Source organism: Spea bombifrons, chromosome 4, assembly GCF_027358695.1.
Source record: "Spea bombifrons isolate aSpeBom1 chromosome 4, aSpeBom1.2.pri, whole genome shotgun sequence".
NCBI classification, from domain to species: domain Eukaryota; kingdom Metazoa; phylum Chordata; class Amphibia; order Anura; family Pelobatidae; genus Spea; species Spea bombifrons.
Window position 1 is genome coordinate 103,998,590 of NC_071090.1, and position 20,657 is coordinate 104,019,246.

Consider the following 20,657-nt stretch of genomic DNA (forward strand, 5'->3'; position numbering starts at 1 on the left):
ACAAAATAGAAACAAAGCGAGATGGGGAGGCACAAAAAGAGTGAGATGAGAGAGGGGTTCAAAGAGAATTGTTTTGAGACAAGACTGAATAGTGGACTGAAGGAATAACACAGTACTGAGATGGTGTGTGAGAGATATAACAATGATAATGCCAATAAAAATGTGATGGTTTCTGATATGATGATAATAAATACAAATACGCAAAGGATTCCTGAGAAAGTCTGTAAACATATTTTTCTTCTTTTTGACTATACTTTAACCCCTTAATGACAAAGCCCCTACATGTACGGGCTCAAAATGCATTGTTTTCAATGGGTTTAGGGACCGCCCATTGTCCTTAAGGGGTTAAATAGATTCATGAGAGATTTTGGTTGTTGACATGTTTCTACTGAAGGAATGAACAGTACATTTTCTTTCTCCATTTAGAATTAAAATCAGAAGGTAGGATCTGCACAACTATTCATATATCCATACATACATACACCATGACAAGGTGACACAAACATCCCATTCTAGTTCAACCTCTTACCATGGTTATTCTATAATCAACACCTATATAATATCTAGTGATGTGTGATCGTGGTGAGTGGTTCAGGGGGGGGGGGGCTGGGATAGAGACAAGCCAAGTCAATCGGCCCAGCGGTATAGAAGCCAAAACATATTTGGCAGATAGCGTGCACCATACCGTCTTCTCAAAGATACATTCAGTCAAACCGATTGAATGAAAGGTCCATAAAATAAGATACAATCTGGCCAGCAAAGCCTCTGACTCTTCTAAACCAAACCATTAGCATATCCCGCAAGGATAAGAAACATAAAATTTCATGGCAGATTGCAAATGTTTAGACCATTTATTTTACCGATGTAACAACCTTATTTGATCGTTGGTCTTGACTTACATTCAGAAAAGCCTTATGCCTATACCAAGCATGCTTAATTCACTTACTGCATTAGGCTCTACCTGCTATGCCGGAAGGCTATTGTGCTTATCAATCACCTTCCTAGTGAAGAAACACCTTATATAATATTGAAGCTTCTGGCTGTCTACTTTTAGACCATGACCTCTTGTTATATAATTTATCAATCCTACAAACAGGGCTGGTTCTACAATAAATGGTATCCTAGGCAGGAATACTCTTTGGCAGACCCTCGCCTATAAACCCCCTCTATACACAATGTATTTATAAGCATTTCTACTTTTGCCTTGCTGTACATAGCACCTTTAGTGCTGTAGAACACAGTGATATAGTCACACCCATCAGTTATTCTAAACGGTGACATCATGCATGATAGAGTGGCACGTGTATATGGGTCCCAAGAAGGAGATATGCCCCTAGTAGAGCAACCCAGGGGCTACCACCATTTTGGTCCAGTATCCCTAGGAAGAATACACCACTGCATAACCACCCAAAGATGAGAATTTAACTAGTCAGTTCCCAGTGCTTCTAACAACCTCCCAACATCAATCACCCATCATTAGAGAGCACCACAGGGAATCCCTAGTGTCAGACGCCAGTGGTTCAACCTCAAGAGTCCCGCAGTACTAGAGACCTTCAGCAATAAACACCCTATATAACAGAGAGAAAGAAACAAAAACAGAACAAATGCAGCCACTGTGACTATGTCAGCTTCTTCAGGACTAAATGACCATCCTTCATTTTTTGGATATTTTTTTAAATCACTGTCAAAACACCCCTTGTTGTTTAAAGAAGCATATAACATACAAGTATATTCTTATAGACTCTTTGGGTTTTGATCTTTTGGTATTCACTTATATTAATGTCTGGTTAAATGTTTTTGGTTGCTTTTAGAACAACTCAATGTTCTTGTAAGAAAGACAGGTACTATTGGCCAAAAGTCTTATAAGAGAAGTCAGACTGGTAAAGACCCAAGATTGGCAGATAGGTGATTTTTATTAGCACTTTCCTGGAACAGTAATTTTACAATACACACGGAGTTCTCATATGAAAGATATGCAAGTATAAACCTATATCCGTTAAGTGTGTGCTATGCGGATGAGCTGATTTAATTTTACCCATACATCAATGTTTGCACTACTGCTAATTTACTAATGTACACAACCCTGTGTCAGCACCCCTTGCCTCGTTCGATTATTCTGTACGTTTAACATGGCATTCGCTAATATTTTTATTATAATCTAGCCTTTCATTTCTGAGCTTGGTATGGTAAACAGCTTGGTATGAATGAACAGACTCTGGTTTGAAACTCTCAAAATATGTGTTTGTAGTAGTGACATGTAATTTGTTTGTTTAATGAGATAATGTTATTTATGACATAGAAGCACAGAACTTGAAAGCAGATAAGAACCCTTTCTGTTCTGTCTATTTTTTATTTTTTTTGGTGGTAAAACACTTAAATCTTATTCATATATTTAACCCGTGGTTGAGCTCTTGTGCCCACACACCACACTATTTTACATCCAAATAGCTATAAATCACTCTTTTAAAAATAATATTAATTAGTTCCTTAATTATCCATTATTATTAAAATCCCAGCAATCAAACCTGTTAAAACGCCCAAATAAGTACCTGCAGAACAGACCCCCCTGACTTCACAGGCAACATGTTCCACAGTGCCACCTTTGTCTGTGTCATTATTACCTCCAAACAGCCTGCCTGCCTGCACCATCGCAAAACATCTTCATCCAAGCTAACACATACATATACATGCATACACTCACTCATTCATTAACTGATTTATTCATTCACACTCCCTCCTGCACTCCCTTACTTCACCTGCAGCTTTCTCTGTGGCACTGTGAAAGCAACCTATATTTTACCACCCATGGAAGTAAAAGAGAGGTTGCTTACACAGCATGTAAGCACGATATTAGTAAATTGTGGGCCTGCATGTGTGGACGAGTGGTTGCGATCCCTGCGACCATGGTTGCTACACTACTGGGGCCCATGTTAACAACATTAGGCAGCATAGACCTCAGAGTGTCCTCAATGCTGCTCCACCAGTAGGTAGCCAGTACGGCCCTGCACTCTGTTGAGGACAAGTGCCTATCCATGTTTAAATTTCCGCACTGTGTTAACCTTTACTGCTGTTCAGGTCTGGACTGGCCATCTGACAGAACAGGCAAATGCCTGGTGGGCTACTGGTCGACAGCATCTCATGCTTACTCGATCTGCTGCTTCTGCTATGCCAGGTCTGGCCCTGCTGCTACTGCTCCACTTATTGCCTACCCTTTCAGTGAAATGTTCAGGAATTATCAAAAATCTATCCCTATTTAAGGTAGGAGGGCCAAAGAAGAGAGGTATTTTTTGGTCAGAAGACTCCTCTAGCCAATTGTAATTTAGTTGTACATTACATATACATGACTGCTTCGGCCTATAGCCCGAAGAAAATACCCACCCAATACCCGAAATAAGAAACAAGACACAATTATTGTGGGTAGGGCATAGGCCACAGCTTTATTACATCCCCCCTTTATTGACCAGCAGAACATGAACCAATGAATGACATTAATTACATAATTAAACCACCCGCCAGCTACCGAACCTTTTGAGATGCTGTGGCAGCTTCAGGAAGGCAGAGAGAGATGACCCACCTTCATTCACCTTCCTTTAACCCCTAGGGCCCGCAACAAAGTTGCAAGGCTCAGCCAATAAGGACAGGGGACGCTGACAAGCCATTAGGCCTAGGCCAGCAGTCATGCCCCCCTTCCCTACTGGTCCAGGGGGCCCCTTTTCAGTTTCACAATCCATTATCTCTTCTTGAGGCGGTCAATTTGAAATAGAATGATAAGGATTTTGTAACCCAATATGTCAATTTTTTTCATCATGTTACACAGAATTAAGCCATTAAATGAGCCAGGAATGGAAAAGCGTGTACATGATGGGATGCACCACCCTTATATTCAATGACTAGTGTTAATACTGGACCTTTCTTGGGAAATCCCCAATGGTTGCTAATATCAAACGATGTTGGACCAATTCAACGGTTCCTCCATGCAAACAGCTGTTAAAAGCGTAGATACTCGCACAGGTATAACAGAAAAATGTACCCTAATGCATGTACGTTCTATGATTATAGCATGTGTCTTGCACGTGACCCGTATGTGTTGATATATAGCTTTTTTATGTGTTTTTTTAGGAGTATAGAAATTTTTACATGTAAAAATGTATCAATCAAATGTGTGCTCTGTACGTATAAACTTAAATTAGTGTCTTTAACCCAACATATTGTGTATTTTGTATGTCCTTTGTTGTGCAGGTTTTTTTGGTGGCTGATCTATTTTAAAAACAGATGCCGGTTGGCACGTGCCTATAGGCATTTAAGATGAAAAATCAGACCCCAGGGTCTGGAGCTAAGAAAACCGTCCTTAGGAGTTTAACAATTCCCTGTGAAGAATTTTTTCTAGCGTGTCTTTGGCTTCATTTGTTATTCAGCTGCACAATTTACCCAAGTTAAATTTAATTATTGTGGACCAAATAGAAATCATTCCTCGCTCATGAATAACAGATGTATTTAACCCCTTCGCACCTGGATAGGCGAGGCGCATGCCAAAGAGCCGCGCGGTGTATTTTCGTAAACCGGCGATGAAGGGATTAATGACATTGGAAGAGGGATCTGAGCTGAATGGTTTGTGAATAATTGAAGAGAGCTGAGATTTTCATTCACAGAGACGTGATGGAGGAGTCTGATATTAAAAACATGTTAAAGTGACACAGAGGAAAGGGTTTTTTAATACAGGTTTTCTATTGCATAAAGTGAAATTAAATTGAGATAAAAATGTTCTAAGCTACTGGTTGCATATTCAATATGCCTTATTACCGGCAGCATACTTTCCATGTTTCATCTTTAGGTAAGACAGTACCTCTTTTGGACCCACATCTCTTTATCTCTCTTTCCTCCCCAGTTGCCCCCTTTTTGTATGAGCCCCATATCTCTAACAACACCCCCACAAAACCAAAATGTCCCCGCGTTGTTATTTCCAGTGTTTGGAAGTAAGAAAACCCTGAAGTCCTTGGTGAAAGGGGAACATGACCCTGCCTGCAATGCAGGATGGTTCACCGTGTCCCTAAGGTGCAGGAAAGGGTTAATGCATGGAGGTCAGCAGAGGAAGCATGGGGGTACGTGACTAAGGGGGGGAAGGGAGCTGGTTTATGAAGCCCCATCCGCTTGCAGTGGGCAGTTAATTTAATACCACGGGAGGAGTTCTTTTTATATTTTTCTTGTAGGGGATGTCTTCTTTGGTGATGGCGGAGGAGCTCCCTGGAGGAGTTTGAAGTCTACTGGGAATGGCAAGTTGAATTGTTTGGTTAGAATTTAGCGTTAATGCCCTCCCTGAGTAAGGTTAAGAGGAAGTTCAAGGCGATCGGTGATATCAAGCGGAAGGGGTAGCGTGCCACTACCTTCGTTGAAGATGGCAACCCTCTGTTGGTTTTAGTACACAGATGCACAGAATATTGGATAGATGGTTATACAGTGGTTTATTCATGTGTGTTTTAAAGAAATCACATACAAAATGTTTGAATATAGTTAGATTTGCAAAATAAATGCCTCAACCTTTTCTAAATCCAATCCTGCTTGGGTCTATTTTAGGTATCGGAAATTGGAGAACATCCTGGGTATGGGCCACGAGGCAGTATTAAATTATAACGGTTCTGTATATGTTATTACATTGCTCCATTTGTTTTTTTGGGATATATATTTCAAATTCCCTCACCATAAGTTTCTAAATCAATAAGAGGAGTCTGACCTTAACTACTTTAAGAATGTTTTGAGATCTATTAAATTTGCTTTTTCATTTGTGAAGCTCTAAAAGATGTCCCTCCTGTTTTTCAATATCACTGTCAAGTTATTGACTCTACAAATGAACTACGAATGTTTTATGATAATTTTATTGTAAATGTGATACTGTTGGGCTGAAAAAACTTTAATTATATTATAATAAAGTATTTTTTGGTATTATATTATAATAAATTGCTATTTGCCTCCGAGTTATCATTTGAGACAAAAACCAAACTGATCCGCCATTCTCATCTATCTGTTTTGTTTTCAATATTTCCTACGTCTTAACTTTTGACTTTGCTTTCCATATCCACTACTGCAGAAGTTGGTGAGATGATTATGAGGGCATGGAAAGGTCATATCTCTGGTCCGATGAGCAGGATTAAAGCATAGGGGTTACAGAATACAAATTATAATGGGTAGATTCTTTTGGTGACCAGATAGATCATGGAATGTCAGTGTCAGGAGAAAGTCTCACTGGGCAGGTCTCGATGTGTACCCCTGCCCGAAGATCCATTTGGCAGCAACCAGCTGCCTGTAGCAGTGGATCCAATAATAATAATGTGTCTCGGTTGTTGCCCTGTAGCCTTATCTTGGTCATGCACTTGACCTCATTCCTGACCTTTGCCCTTATCTGTACCCTGTCCCATATCTACTAAATAGGCTTTCATGGTTTGACCTTTGGACCTTTTCTCTTCTCCTCCTGGACCCACTTACATTCACAAATAGGTCAACATTGACTAAAGAAAAGGAAGGACCTGAAGAATTATACGATGCAAAAATCCAAGAGATGAGACCCCCATAGAAGGAGCTATATATACTCTTTGGAGATTTGAGCAATGTATTTTAAGTACAAAAACAGATGACAAATTCTGACCTGACTGAAAGTTCACCAGTGAAGACAAAGATGTTTTTGTATTTTTTTATGGTTTTTCATTTTCAATGCCACTATTTGATGTCATATATTTTTTATGCTTTTATATGTGCCAATTAAACTGCAAAGGGAAGAAATCTTTGGAATTATTGTGATTATTGTGATGGTAAATTATAGTCACAAAAGTAGCTTTAATGGTAAATTGTGTTTATGTTCTTTCAATTACACTCCCACCCTATGCACGATGATATGATATTGTCTTTAATGTAACAACACACCTAACGACGTGTCTCTGTAATTAAATTAAGTTCCTGGAAATGCAGTACACCACAGATTCTCATATTCTGTTCATTTGAATTAAATCAAATAATAATAAATGACTAATCTGTGCGGCAAGCTGTGTGATGATATGTGTATTTAATGAAAATGTGAATAGAGATGCCTACTTGTCTTGTGATCTCGAAGCCCTATACTTTGAATGAGACCAAATTAAGATATTTAATTAATGTACACAATACCGAAAACCATAGGACACCGTTCTGCTCCTTAAACATATATGTAAACAAATAAACCACAGCAGATCACGCCTTTATTATCTCTTCTGAAGGTTTAATTACAGAAAAAAGCAACACATGAAGAGGATCGTTCGGTTTCTATGGCAGCTATTTATTTCTGTCTGCCTTTCTATCACAATACAAAAAATAATTCTCTGTAAAACTATTAATGAGGCAAAATTTGACATAAACAATTATTTCTAGGGCAGGTTTGGACATTAAAGGATGATATTTTTTAATGATGTATTTGAAGTATATTTTATTCCTTGTTAAATAAATAACCATGTTATATGTGTACTTATCTTCTTTGGAAGACCATGGTACAACAATACTTTGTGTGAAGTAAGACGTACTGTTGGCGAAATGTTATTGGTATATAGACACATACATGCATTTTAATACATAACATGAATTTCTGTAACGTTTAGTGCAATTTGGTCATATTCTCTCCTTAGAATGAGTAAGTGTGGGTCGCCCTCTAAACCTAGAGGGTTTTATGTGATCATGGGGGCCTGTATTGTCCACCCAAATGCATAGACGTATATGAATGGAGTCCAACAGCAAGTCGACATTGGAATTACAAATGGCCCTAATATTAATGGAAGGTTACAACGCAGTGTGCCAACAACAAGTGTCTCATTGACCGTTCGAGGTGGTCCGTGGGGCAATGCATTAAATGTAAAAAAACAACAAATGTGTGTCTTAAGAAAAATGTTTGTTATTCACAGAATGTTTAGCAAATAATTTCTCGACTAGAACATACCGTATTGGCTCGGATATAGGCCGCACCCGAATATAGGCCGCACCCTAAAAGTTTGGTGCTTTTTTAAAGAAAAAGGGTTTTTTTAAAGATATGCTGCCACTCTGCCCCCCCCAGATATGCTGCCACTCTGCCCCCCTCCGAGATATGCTGCCACTGTCCTCCTCCTTCGAGATATGCTGCCACTCTGTCCCCCCCAAGATATGCTGCCACTGTCCTCCCCCCAACTTACCAGAGCAGTGTACCTCAGGGTGGAGTGAGAAGAAAGAAGATGAACGGGAGACTAATTATGGTCGTTTTGACACCTATCACAGTAACAACGTACTGTTCTTAAACCAAATATCTCCAAAATTATTATGAAATGATTGAAAAATAGTCATTAATTAAGCTTAATTTTGGGACAGTTGGATAAATTGAAGGATTCATTCCTTAAACTCTGTACAGCCTCAAGTAATTTTCTTAAGATGTAACGAACTCTTGAAACAAAGAATTGCTATTAAAAAAAGAAAAGTTTTTGGTTTTAAGAAGATTAAAAATGTAACTGTAATGCTCTCACTTGTAATCAGTTTTTGCTGGAAACCCCAGCTGCAGGTGACATTTATCAATTCCACACTGATTGTGATTGTATTACCGATTCTGGCTGTTCCTGTATTAAATTGTAAGACAGCATGCTGTTACATGGAGGAGGAAGAATGGCCCTGGTTTTTAATATGGGGGAATCGGTTTTAATCCTTTGTCAACTTTTTGTTGCTTATTGCAAGTTACTTCTGCCTGGATTTTTATTCCAGAGTGAAAAACCCCAACTAGGCATAGAAAATTTAGCTCTGGCATGATACAAGCCAAGAAAGACCATGGCCAGCTCATCAGGATCATTGTACAGCCAACACACTGTATTTGCAGCATAGTCACACTGTTTGGTAGGCCTCGTATTATACATTTGTATTATTTGAGCCTGAGACTAGCTTAGCGCACCGACATTTTCTCTTTTCCCTGTTTGCACATTTTTGAGGTTGTTGGCTCCTCATCAGTCTGGTTGCAGCTTGCTGTCCAGGGGTTAATAAGGAGGAGGTTTAATTGCACCTCCCCCAACACATTAATAAGGTTTTGGTAGCAGTATAAACTGCTTTGTGTGCCCACTATGTAGGAGGTGAGAGTAGGTTCTCACCCTATTGAGAGTGTGCCTTGACGTGGCGGGTGAGCTTAATTATGCTTTGGCCAATTCATATAACCAAAACCTCTCATTTATATTATGTTTATATATTTGTTGCCAACTTTATTAGGGTGAGAAGCGCAGGCAGTATTTTGTTTTTTGTATAAAGGTATATGAATTAACATGCATAAAAAAGGACAAAACACAACACAATAGCAGTCTAGGTAAAAAAAAAAAAAAAAAAAAAAACATCATACATTCACCTATTATGTAGTGCTATTTTGAGATCTACATGTTTGGCAATCTATGTGTTCGAGCTCTATTATCTTGGACCAATCTGCTACCCTGCCTCCTTATCATGCACACTTTTGTGTTTGCCGCACTGTTAAATGGAGTTTATTGGAACACAATGATGATAAAATATAAATACTCTATACAGCACTTGGGTTTATGCTCAAGCTGAAATATACTTTCTCAATGGGACTTTCCCTTTAAGTTCATCATAAGCTTTTGTTTGACCTGCTAACCCTATCCTGATTCAACCTTCACAGTCAAAGTCGATGGGTAATTTCTACAAATCAGTATAACTGATTTACACTAAGCAGTTATGTACTATCATAGTGCTAAAAATGTCACATGGTAAAATCAAACTAATTTTGCTTATGTTGACAGCCAATAACTATCCTCATATGTACGTATGGTGAGTGGAGGTTTATTAATTCTGGCAGTGAAGGGGTTAGTCATGTTTTGTTCCCAGGGTAATAAAGTGTACTGAAGGGGAAAGGGAACAGTGTGTGATTTCCTCCTTGTTTGGTGTGTGTATTTTCCACTTGCTGCGTTTCTCTCTGGCCTTGGAGGGAAGAGCTGTCTTGTATTTTTACCTGGCGCTTATGAATAAACATCTCGGTGTCACTGAGGAAAAAGAGATGGTGTAGACAGTGCAGTCATCCTAAAATGACAGCAGCCTCCCTCACGATGCCAAGTAAAAGAAAAATAACACAGGAGCGAGTATCGGGTTATGTTGAGCAGTAAGAGTAGAAGGTGGCACCAGCCAAACCGGAGAAGAAAGGGAGAACATCTGCTACTGACCTCTAACCAACCGATGGGGTCATGTCACCAAACAGCACCGGTTGCATTCTCACCAACACAGTGGGTCGGAACAGTTCTCCATAACTTGGCACACTAGCCAAAGCGTTTTACTCTTTACTCCTGGCTGTAGCCCAGAGAGTTTAACCTCCAAAAAGCATTTCACCTAACCAGTTATGTCCTTCTCCTACTACCCTCAAGCTGCTCCCCATTACATGGAACAACCCTTGAAAGCAAAAAAGGAAGGGGCATACATCCTCTCACTTGATGATTCCCCTTTTTTCTGCATTACTCCACCCCTAGGAACCCCTCCAAAATTTTTGAACGCTACCACTACCCTCTCCCTGGCCAGGTCATGCCCTCCTTTCTCATAGATGGCTGCAGGGGGTTTCTTTACAAGAGACTGCTGCTGGACAGCTCCCTCAACTCCCATTCGCTCACCTAGTCTAAAAAGGAGGGGCTATTAGGAGTTATATAAAGTGATAGGAGTTAATAGGCAGGGGTCATGACTGTTCTATCGTCAATTTGTGGCCTCATGTTCAGTTACCTCACCTCCCCATCGAAATAACGCACCGACACCATGTTATGAGTAAAAAGTTGGTCAAAGTTTAACATGTATGGGAAAATAGATAAATTACAGGGGGTGGCAGAAGAAGTTACACGTATAGTTTTGTGAAGCAATAGGTAGGAGGTATTGGGGTTTTCCTATGTGAACCAAGCCCTTAGCTATTGGAATTAACACATGTGAGGCACATGGTTTAATTTTTTTATTATCACTTATTTTTTTGCCAAGGAGTCTTGTTTGATCCTGTATCTACGTTATTTTGTTTTCATTTCTCCAATGTGACTGTGACCGTGTACTACCTCTCTTTCCACTCAGTGGTATGTAAATATGCCCCCTAGCTTATTAAGCATTTTTGTTTTTTATGGCCATATTTGAATATTATACAGTTCTTTCTTTTATAGTTTTTAAGTTGACTTTAGCAGCCTATTAGCTACAAATCTTCCTCCACTAATTACTGTCTTTTTATCTGCTACTACGGTTTGGGTTCACATAATTTTAAAAGCATTTTCTGTATGTATGAGAATTTTACAAACTGTTTTTATATATAAATGTATTTTTTGTTCATTTACAAAAAGCGTATCTCAAAATAGCAAACAATGTTTTGTACTATTGTCTTTATTTATGTAGTTAATTTCCTATTTAAATGTAACTATTTTATCTTGTATTTTAAATAATATATATCTAAAAAAATGTGAATTTAATGGTTCTATCTTTTTCTTAAGTTTTACAATTTGGTAAATCTTGACAAAAGATCTTGCTTATAAATTAGGATTTTGTACTTATTACAAGATTACTCAGATTGATGGATAGACAGATAAATAGATAGATATACAGATAGACAGACAGATAGATGAGTAGGGATAAAGATGCAACTCCACGGTCTAGGATTTGCCTCTTTATGCCCCTAATTTCAAGACAGAGATGGGGTCTGTAACCCACATGTTAGTGTGTGTCTGGTTATATTAGTGTGTGGGGCTGTGTGTGTGTGTCTGATTATGTGTGCATGTGTGTTAGCGTGAGTGGTTGTGTTAGTGTGAGTGCCTAGTGTTACTGTCTGGATGTTTGTGTTAGTGTGAGTATCGAGGCACATTAGTGTAAGTGTCTGGGTGTGCGTGTGTTAGTGTGTGTTAGTGTTGAATGTCTAGTTGTGTTAGTGTGAGTGTCTGGGTGTGCATGTGTTGCTGTTGAATGTCTTGTTGTGCTAGCATGAGTGTCTGGATGTGTGTGTTAGTGTGAATGTAAATGAGTATGTCAATGTATGTGTCTGTGTGCATGTGTGTAAATGTTGTTGTGTTAGTGTGAGTGTCTGGTTGTTTTAGTGTGAGTGTCTGGGTCCGTGTGTTAGTGTGAATATCTGGCAGTGTTAGTGTGTGCATGTGTTGAATGTCTAGTTGTGTTAGTGTCTGGATGTTTGTGTTAGTGTGAGTGTTAAGTACATATGTGTGTGTCAGGATATGTGTATCAGTGTGTATGTGTGTGTGTTAGTTTAAGTGTCTGGATGTGTCTGGGTATCTGAGTAAGTGTAAGTGTCTGGGTGTGTATGTTAGTGTGAGAAGCACTCCCAAGGCCAGGCTTTGGATCTGCCGCTGTCTGGACTAGGGATGGTACTGGCTGTCACCCAACAAAAAGTCGCCAATATGTGGAAGTAGATCAGGTTTCTGCCTGCAGAAATCAACGAAAGCCTCTGCAAAGCATGGCGGTTTGCACTAAAGGTCTATGCCTCTATATTTTGGTATATAAAAAATACATGATGTGGTGAAGGAGGCAAAAGAAAGACTTCATCAGTGGCGTACTTGGGGGGGGTCCACCACGGGTGCCACTCATCAGGGGATGCCATACTGGCACAGACCCTTCAGCCCAGGGTATAAAAATCATAGTCACAGAGGTCACAACTGCAAACAGGCCCGCCAGTTTAGAGGCCCAGGCAACCCCTGCCACCACTTGTCTGCCCCTTTGAAGCCACTAGGTGTAGAGATCATTGGATGGGCTTCATGCTTGAGGTGCTATTTGGTCTAAGATCAGCCATACCTAGTTTCAGTATAGACATACAGTAGATATACAGAATAGTCCCTTAAAATTATATTAATAATAATCAATCACTATCAATACAAGACATTGGGATGCAAAGATGAATCGGTCGGTACCCAATCACAAACTATAGGAGATTTGGAGAAATAATCAAAAGACTTTCAGAGGATCAGCAGGAGAGGGAAAAAACTGGTAGGGAAACCAAGCCAGTGCAGTACTTCACTTCAGGGGAAACGAGCTATATCAATTTCAGTAACTTTAGGTGGCTAAAGTTTGGTGGAACTGGCAGAGAACAGGAAGTTCAAATGGTTTCCTCCATTATGTACATATAAGGCATGTTACAAATATTGGGAGATATAATTCACACAAATAACACATAATTATTTAATGTAAACGCTTATCTTAGATGTATTCAGAAAAATATTTTAACTGCTGCTGGTCAGTGGTTTGCAATAAGGAATTGCTCTTTTCATGTAGCTTCTCGTGAAAAACATCACCTTTTTCCATTAAAATGACAGTTGTGTGGTCCATAGCCTTCCCATCTAGCTAATGTCAGCCTTGAAACTGACATCTGTTATTACAGCTTTTGCTGCTACATGAAACTATACCTTAAAAAGATATCACTCCCGACATCAATTCAAGTTTGACATTTATAGGTATTTCCGGTGGGAAATGTAAGTTTCAGCTGTTGTGAAGGCCTGTGTCAATGAATACCAATTTGCTGGATTGAAACAGAGCTAATATAAAATGTAAACATGAAATCTGTATCAAGAAGGCCCCTTGCTCCTTCCAGATTTCTAACACTCTAATGAGCAGGTGGAAAATCTAATGCCATATAAGCATGAAAAGAGCTTTTCATTGTTTAGAAACAATAAACATAATTTGTACTGGAGTTGGGGAGAGAAATCACATCCCAAAATCTGTTTTCAAATAGAGTCACAGTTGAGGCTCACTAGAAGACATCTTCATTCTACATGGACGAGGGGTCTCATGTGTCAATGGCACTGCCAGCATTGGTCCAGATGGTAGGCTTAATACAGTGTAGATTAAGTGCATGATTATTATTTATACAGAACAGGTGTGTATGTCTTTGCATCTTTTATCAAGTGCTCAATTTCTGTTAGCACTCTGTCAAGGGCGCCTTCAAATGTAAGGGATCTTACAAACTGTGTCCTTTGATGGTACAAAAAAACAAAGGTGGTACAGACAGGCTGTTTGGGGGCACTGACAAGCTGTTTGGGGCAAAGGTGGCACTGACAAGTTTGGTGGCAAAATATGGCACAGACAAGCTACTTAGAGACATTGACAACCTGTTTGGGGCAAAGATGGCACAGGCAAGCTGTTTGGGGCAAATATGGCACAGACAGGCTGTTTGGGGCACTGTTAACTATTTGGGTAAAAATATGGCACAGGCAAGCTGTTTATGGGCACACGACAAGCTATTTGGAGGCAAAGATGGCACAGACAAGCTGTTTGAGAGGAAAGCTGTTTAGGGGTAAAGATGGCTTGAAAAGGTTCCCGCAATTTGATCAAAACAGTGCAACAAGTGGTGAAATAAACATCGCTATACTGTTTTTTTATTTATATTGACTTTTTGAATGATGTGTGCTGCCTGACACTAGTTGTTTCTTGTAGAAAAGCTGTTTGGGGATTAAGATGGCAGAGACAAGATGTTTGGGGCTAAGGTGGCACTCACAAGCTGTTTAGGGGACAAGCTGGCGCTGTGGGACATGTTGTTTGGTGAAGTCAGGGGGTCCTGGTCAAGTTTTGCAACGGGCCCTGTGATTTCTACTTACACTTTTGGTGATATGGTAACTATATTGTGGTTATCAACATCAGCCCAGATTTTATAGGAAGCATAAACATTCCACTTAAGAATAATACAATGTTGGTATGCCTAAAAGGTAAGAATATGGTAGCTAAACCTTCGCTTCTGCCCATCCCAGACAAATCAACTAAGCATCAGACATTATCCTTCCAAGCTAGATGATATTAGGCATAGCCCACCCTGAGAAATCATTGTAGACTGATGTAAGGGCAGGACAGGACTGGTGATAATGGAGAGCTCCTGGCACTTTTATCTGACATCATTCAATTTTTCACAATGTGGGTTGGAAAATGTATCACATCAACATGCTAAATTGAGTCAGGAGTAAGCAAGCAAGAAGTCCAATCAATGAAACAGATTGGAGGTGTGTTTTAGAGCTACTTTGACAGAAAAGAAAAAACACTTTGCAGATGAGAACCATGCCTCACAAAACATGAAATCTCAGAAGACCTGCAATCGAGAATTGTTGATTTTGCATAAAACTGGAAAGGAATACAAAGTAATCTCAAAGAGCCTGCACATTCATCAATCCACAGTTAGACAAATTGCTTCTAAATGGAGAAAATTTACACCTGTGGCTACTCTCCCTAGAGGTGGGCACCCAGCCAAGATGACTCCAACGGCACAACGCAGAATACTCAATGAGGTAAGAAGCGAAACCCTAAAGTAACTAAAACTAAAAACTTGAAGGAATCATTGGAATTGCTTAACAGATCTGTTCATGAGTATACCAGGCTGATCATCGAACAGGCATGACGTCCATGGCAGGACATCACAGAGGAAGCCGCTACTCTCCAATTTCAGATGACCATTCGCCTGAAGTTTGCCAAAGAGCACATTGAAAATGCTATTAGGGAAATGTTTTGTGGACTGATGAAACTGAGGTTGAATTTGTTCGAGAAGAAGATGCAGCACTACACATGGAAAGAGCATCATGATTTAAGGCTGTTTTGTTGCCTCAGAGCCTGTGTACAGTTCTGGAGACCCCATCTCCAGAAGGTTATTGACCCATTGGAGAGAGTTCAGAGAAGGATTGCAAAATAGAATTTATCAGGAAAGACTAAAGGATCTCAAAATGTGTAGCTAAGAGGAAGGAAGAGAGAGGGGAGATGTGACAGAAACATTTAAATAATTAAAGGGACCTAACAAAGTAAAGGAGGCAAGCTTATTTGAAAGCAGCAGGAATGTTAGAAAAGAGGTCATAATCCAAAACTAGAGAGAGGGTGACTTAGTTCTACTTTACTGTAATGGGTAGTAGATAAATGGAACAGTCTCTCAGCTGTTGGTGAAGGATACAGTGAGAGAGTTTAAACAGCCATGGGATAGACATAAAGGTATCCTCACTATGGGACCAGAATAACGAAAAATGGGAAGACTAGATAGGTCGGGTTTTTATCTGCCGCCAAATTCTATGTATCTAGGTAAGTCATTTATGAGTTTAGTAGTTTACAAAACATAAGAAAATTCATTATGCAAGTAAAAGAATAACACTGGCAAAATCCCAACTTTCTGAACAATGTATGCCGGGGGAAAAAATCTCTACATCATTCAAAAGAGTGAGCAAAAAGTTATTAATACCCTACAAGCACTCCAGGGAGGCTTAAGGTCAAATTATGATATTGGATGTTGCTGTACTTTATCATGTTTATACTTACCTCTGAAAACTCAATAAAATCTCTTTAAAAAAAAATACCCTGCAAGCAGAAATGGTTTGAACTGTAAAAGAGGAAAAAGATGTCCTCTTACAGGAAAAGGGACCCCATAAGTCTACCGCGTGATAATAATGTTAGGGCCCCAGGAGCTCTTATGAACCAGGAAGGGTGTGTATCTGAATAAAGGAGCGGGGCAAATAACACATAGACTTCATGGGTCAGGGCCCACCAAAGATCTGAAGCAGTCCCCAAAGCTCACAATGGGGTCACCAGGCCCCAAAGTTTTGGAAAGGGCCAGTCTTGGTCCAAAAAAACACAGATCAGGAAGATGGGGCCCTGGGAACTGATTGTACTTTTTTTGATGCCTGCCCTGTTCCCAGGTAAGATTATAGAAACACGTATAGATATGTTGATGTTTTTAATCACTTTGCCTAACTGTTCAAGAATATCCAGAAACTAGTAAAATTGTAGTTCTTCTATTGAAGAAGGGCTTTTAACAAACTCAGCATGAACGATCAAAGCATTAATTCCCGTGTTAGACAGCGAGCTTATTTTCCCACTTTCAGAACAAAAAGATTTTTAAGCATTTTTGTTGTAACAGCGCATATTACCACTTTGCAGTCTACAACAATGACCAATTTAATTGAGTTGTGGTGCCACTTGCATGCTTGCCTACAATTTGCAAAGCGTAAAGTGCCCTCGCATGTACTCGCCAGCAACTAAATAAAAAAAAAAGTCTAAATTTTTAGGACACTGCAATTGCATTTAAATAAACACCCGGTTTGCCTGTTATTCATGCTTCACTTAACCTCCGCCATATTAAAAAAACACAGACAATGCATTTTGCATTACAAAGCAGACCATGGACAGAATGGGTAAACTCAATCCTGACAAAGGCCTACCTTCATAGGCGTCAGTGGATTTACAACTGTAATTTCCCCATCCGAAGGTCAGAAATAAATTCTGAATACAGGATTACTCAGGAGAGGCATTGGAGATGCTGTATTTTCTTGACATGCCTATTCGTTTTATTGCGTATTGATTATTTTGCTGCATATCAAGTTGTCTTTGTGTTTCTTCAATCAATTCCTTTTTCAACTTTCCGCGCCAAGTTCATTTGATATTAATCATAAACATTTTGGTGTCTCTGATTATTACCATGTGCAAGTAACATATCTTTTTAAGGGTGTAACATTAAGAAATGTTTCCTTTTGATGGTAAAATGTTTTTTTTTCCTAGTAGCAGCCTTCTATTTGTTGGTTGTATCAGGCCGGCGTATTCACTAAACGGGTTGGACGAAAATCCAACTTGCAAGATCACCGAAGCCAACTAGCATTAGAGAGCTTTAGAACTTAAATATAGAAATTTAACAAAAAAAAAATGGTGGGGCGGCGACAACCCCCTTCAAGTGAGTGGGAGATTAAAAATATAATAAATATATATATATATACTGTATTTTTTATTTTTCCATGGGGTGAAAATTGCTTTGCAAATCAATCCTGAAAAAGTGTTTTTTTTCCCCCTACAGGTTACACCATTTGAATATTAAAATAAAAATAAAAAAATGTATTTTTGTTTTAACCCCTTCATCCCAAATGGCAAAGACATGAAAGGTACACAGGATGGAGTCCGTGCCCCTCCAAAGGGTAATTTCACTACTTTTAACTTCCCTGGTCCTAGAAGCCAGGGTTTCAAGGATGCCCCACAAGGGTATTCCTTTTTTAACCCCCATCTCACTGGCACAGCATGAGGGCTACCAGTTCCTATCCTGATAAATCACTAAGTTATATTTTTTTACCTGTTTGAAATACAGAAAATTGGAAACTATAGTGGGAGGGGGGGTAATGTGGAAATGTTTTGATGAATGTTACTCAAATACGGAAGTTTTAGAAAATTGGCTATTTCTGGGCGCAGAGATGTTGGCGTTTTACAAAAGATTGACTTTATTTTACATTTATCTAAATGTGGAATTAGAACATTGGATTATATAGATTTCAGTTCTCCGTGGTTCCCCAGACTGATAAATCAATTTCGCTAATGTATTTAAATTAGTAAAAAAACATCCTTAAATAGCCCTATTAAAATATGCTTGATTGAAGAGCTGTTAATTAGCACTGATTGTCAGCTGTTCTCTTTGCGTATTTGAGCAATTAGAAGATTTTTTTTTAACATTGCAGTATCTGACAGCCTAATCTGCGTGATATTTTTCACATCATGAAAAAAAAGTTAATATCCTATTTGGAAATTGTCATTGAAGAGTGAGTTGATGGAACACAATTGGCCCCAGCGATTATATCAACCCCAATGCCATCTCCTTCCATATAACCTTTCCCATACCTCTACCTATAGGAAGCCCTATCCTCGATATCAGGATCACCATGGTTCAAAGAATGCATGGCGTCAACCCGTAGAATTCCCCCTAAGGACATACAATCAAACACGAAGGTTTGTATTTCATAGACAGCATAGAAAAACGGCCATTATCTGTTGTCAAGAGCGATGTTGTTAAGACTTGTCATACCCCTAACATTCATAAAGGCCAGAAAGGAATGCTTAGGTCTTTATTCGCAAATAAAACTAAAATAAGCAAAGAAATAATTTCAGATCTGTTAAATGATATGCCTAATTTTATATAGTTTTTAATACCGTATCTCGCTGATTATTTACTATATCATAAATATTTATTTTATGTGCTTTGTGGTTTTGTGTTTATTATTTTCTGCAGTGCTTTCCAGTGAATAATAGATACATACATAATGTATATATGCATATATGCGTGTATATATATATATATATATATATATATGCACTGTATATATTATGCATGTATCCCATGGCATTCATATAAGCTTGTTTTCGTGTTTCATATTAACTAAGCAGCAGATATATAACTATGACCTTTACAATAGTAAAAGAATACATTTTGTACAAGCCTCCAAGAGGTCTATTCAGCAGTGGTCACGCTGACCTGAGTACATGCAGGTTATGATGAAAACACAAGAATAAACACAAATGTACTCTCAGCTCTACGGCTCTGGGCGAGTCAGTCAAAGCATGAGCTGAGCAGATAGATTATCTACAGTACATTCAGTTTGTGGGATTATTCGAACATTATTTGTGTGGTCAGTGGATTTAAAGGGATACTCAATTTCTGAGTTATTTGTTATTTTAAAATGTACTAGTTGCCTGATTGGCCAAAAATTAATCGAAAATTGACATGCCCTCGCCTAAAACTGTCAAAATGCAATAACCTCCCCCATAATATAAATAAATGTAAAATAAATATGAAGTTATCCAAAGAAAATGTGGGTCCCTACAACCCTTATTAACCAAGGGGGAGAAAACAATCCACCCCTTTTCTCACCTTGTGTGGTGGATTAGGTGTAATAATATAAACCTTGGTATGGTCCTATATATTTTATTAATATTTATTTTTTAAGCTTTATTTGTTTTTTATGTTTGGACTGGGCCAAAGTGGACATCACGTGACAGTGCTGGATGCAAAGCAGGAAAGCAACAGACCAAGTGGAGGAGAGGAGATTAGTATACATCAACCATAACCAATGTATGGTTATGGTTAATGTATGGGAGAACAGACTGAACAAAATAACAATATTAATAGGATACATGTCTAGTATTTTAATGTCTCTGATCACATTGTCCACAGAAGAACTTTGGGAGGTCAGTCCTCTCAGTGGCTGGTGGTGCAGAGCCAAAACTCTTGGGATATGGTGATGTAGAAAGTAAACCGACACTAAGCACTATCACACATGCACACATACTAAAATACACCCTCAGACACATACACTAATGTACTCACACTTGATCCGAGCACTTGACAGCTTGTGGGTCATGCTAACGGATTAAACACAGTGTAATGAACCATAAAATAAATGAGACGGACAACCAAATGGATTTTGAAAAGGCCACAGCTTTATTTATTGTAAAAGCACTGTGACACATAAAACTTTATTTGAATTTTAAAACGTACACAACTTTGTAACATCGTAACCTCCATGACTTAGGGTCCCTCCACCCCGACTACCACACTTCACTCCATGGAGGTTACTACCACACCCCTTAAGGATAAACCGACATCCTTTCCAGACAGCTCCACCTCCGTCCGGGAGCTGCCACTAACTTTGCCGTGCACCCCTACCACGAGCCGTAAACCGCACTAGCACGTGGCATAAGCACAACGGCCCCCTCATTCCCTTGGGACCGTGCCCGTGGGAAACGCCCACAAAACGTGACAAATAAACACGGTTCCCATACCTCGGATGAGAAACCACCCAATTATAACCAGGTACCACGAATAAGTATCCTAAAAAACAGCCAACCGGAACCTCAGTTCCCCGCCAACGAAGTCAACCTGCACCCCGTGCCCCCACCCCAAGGAC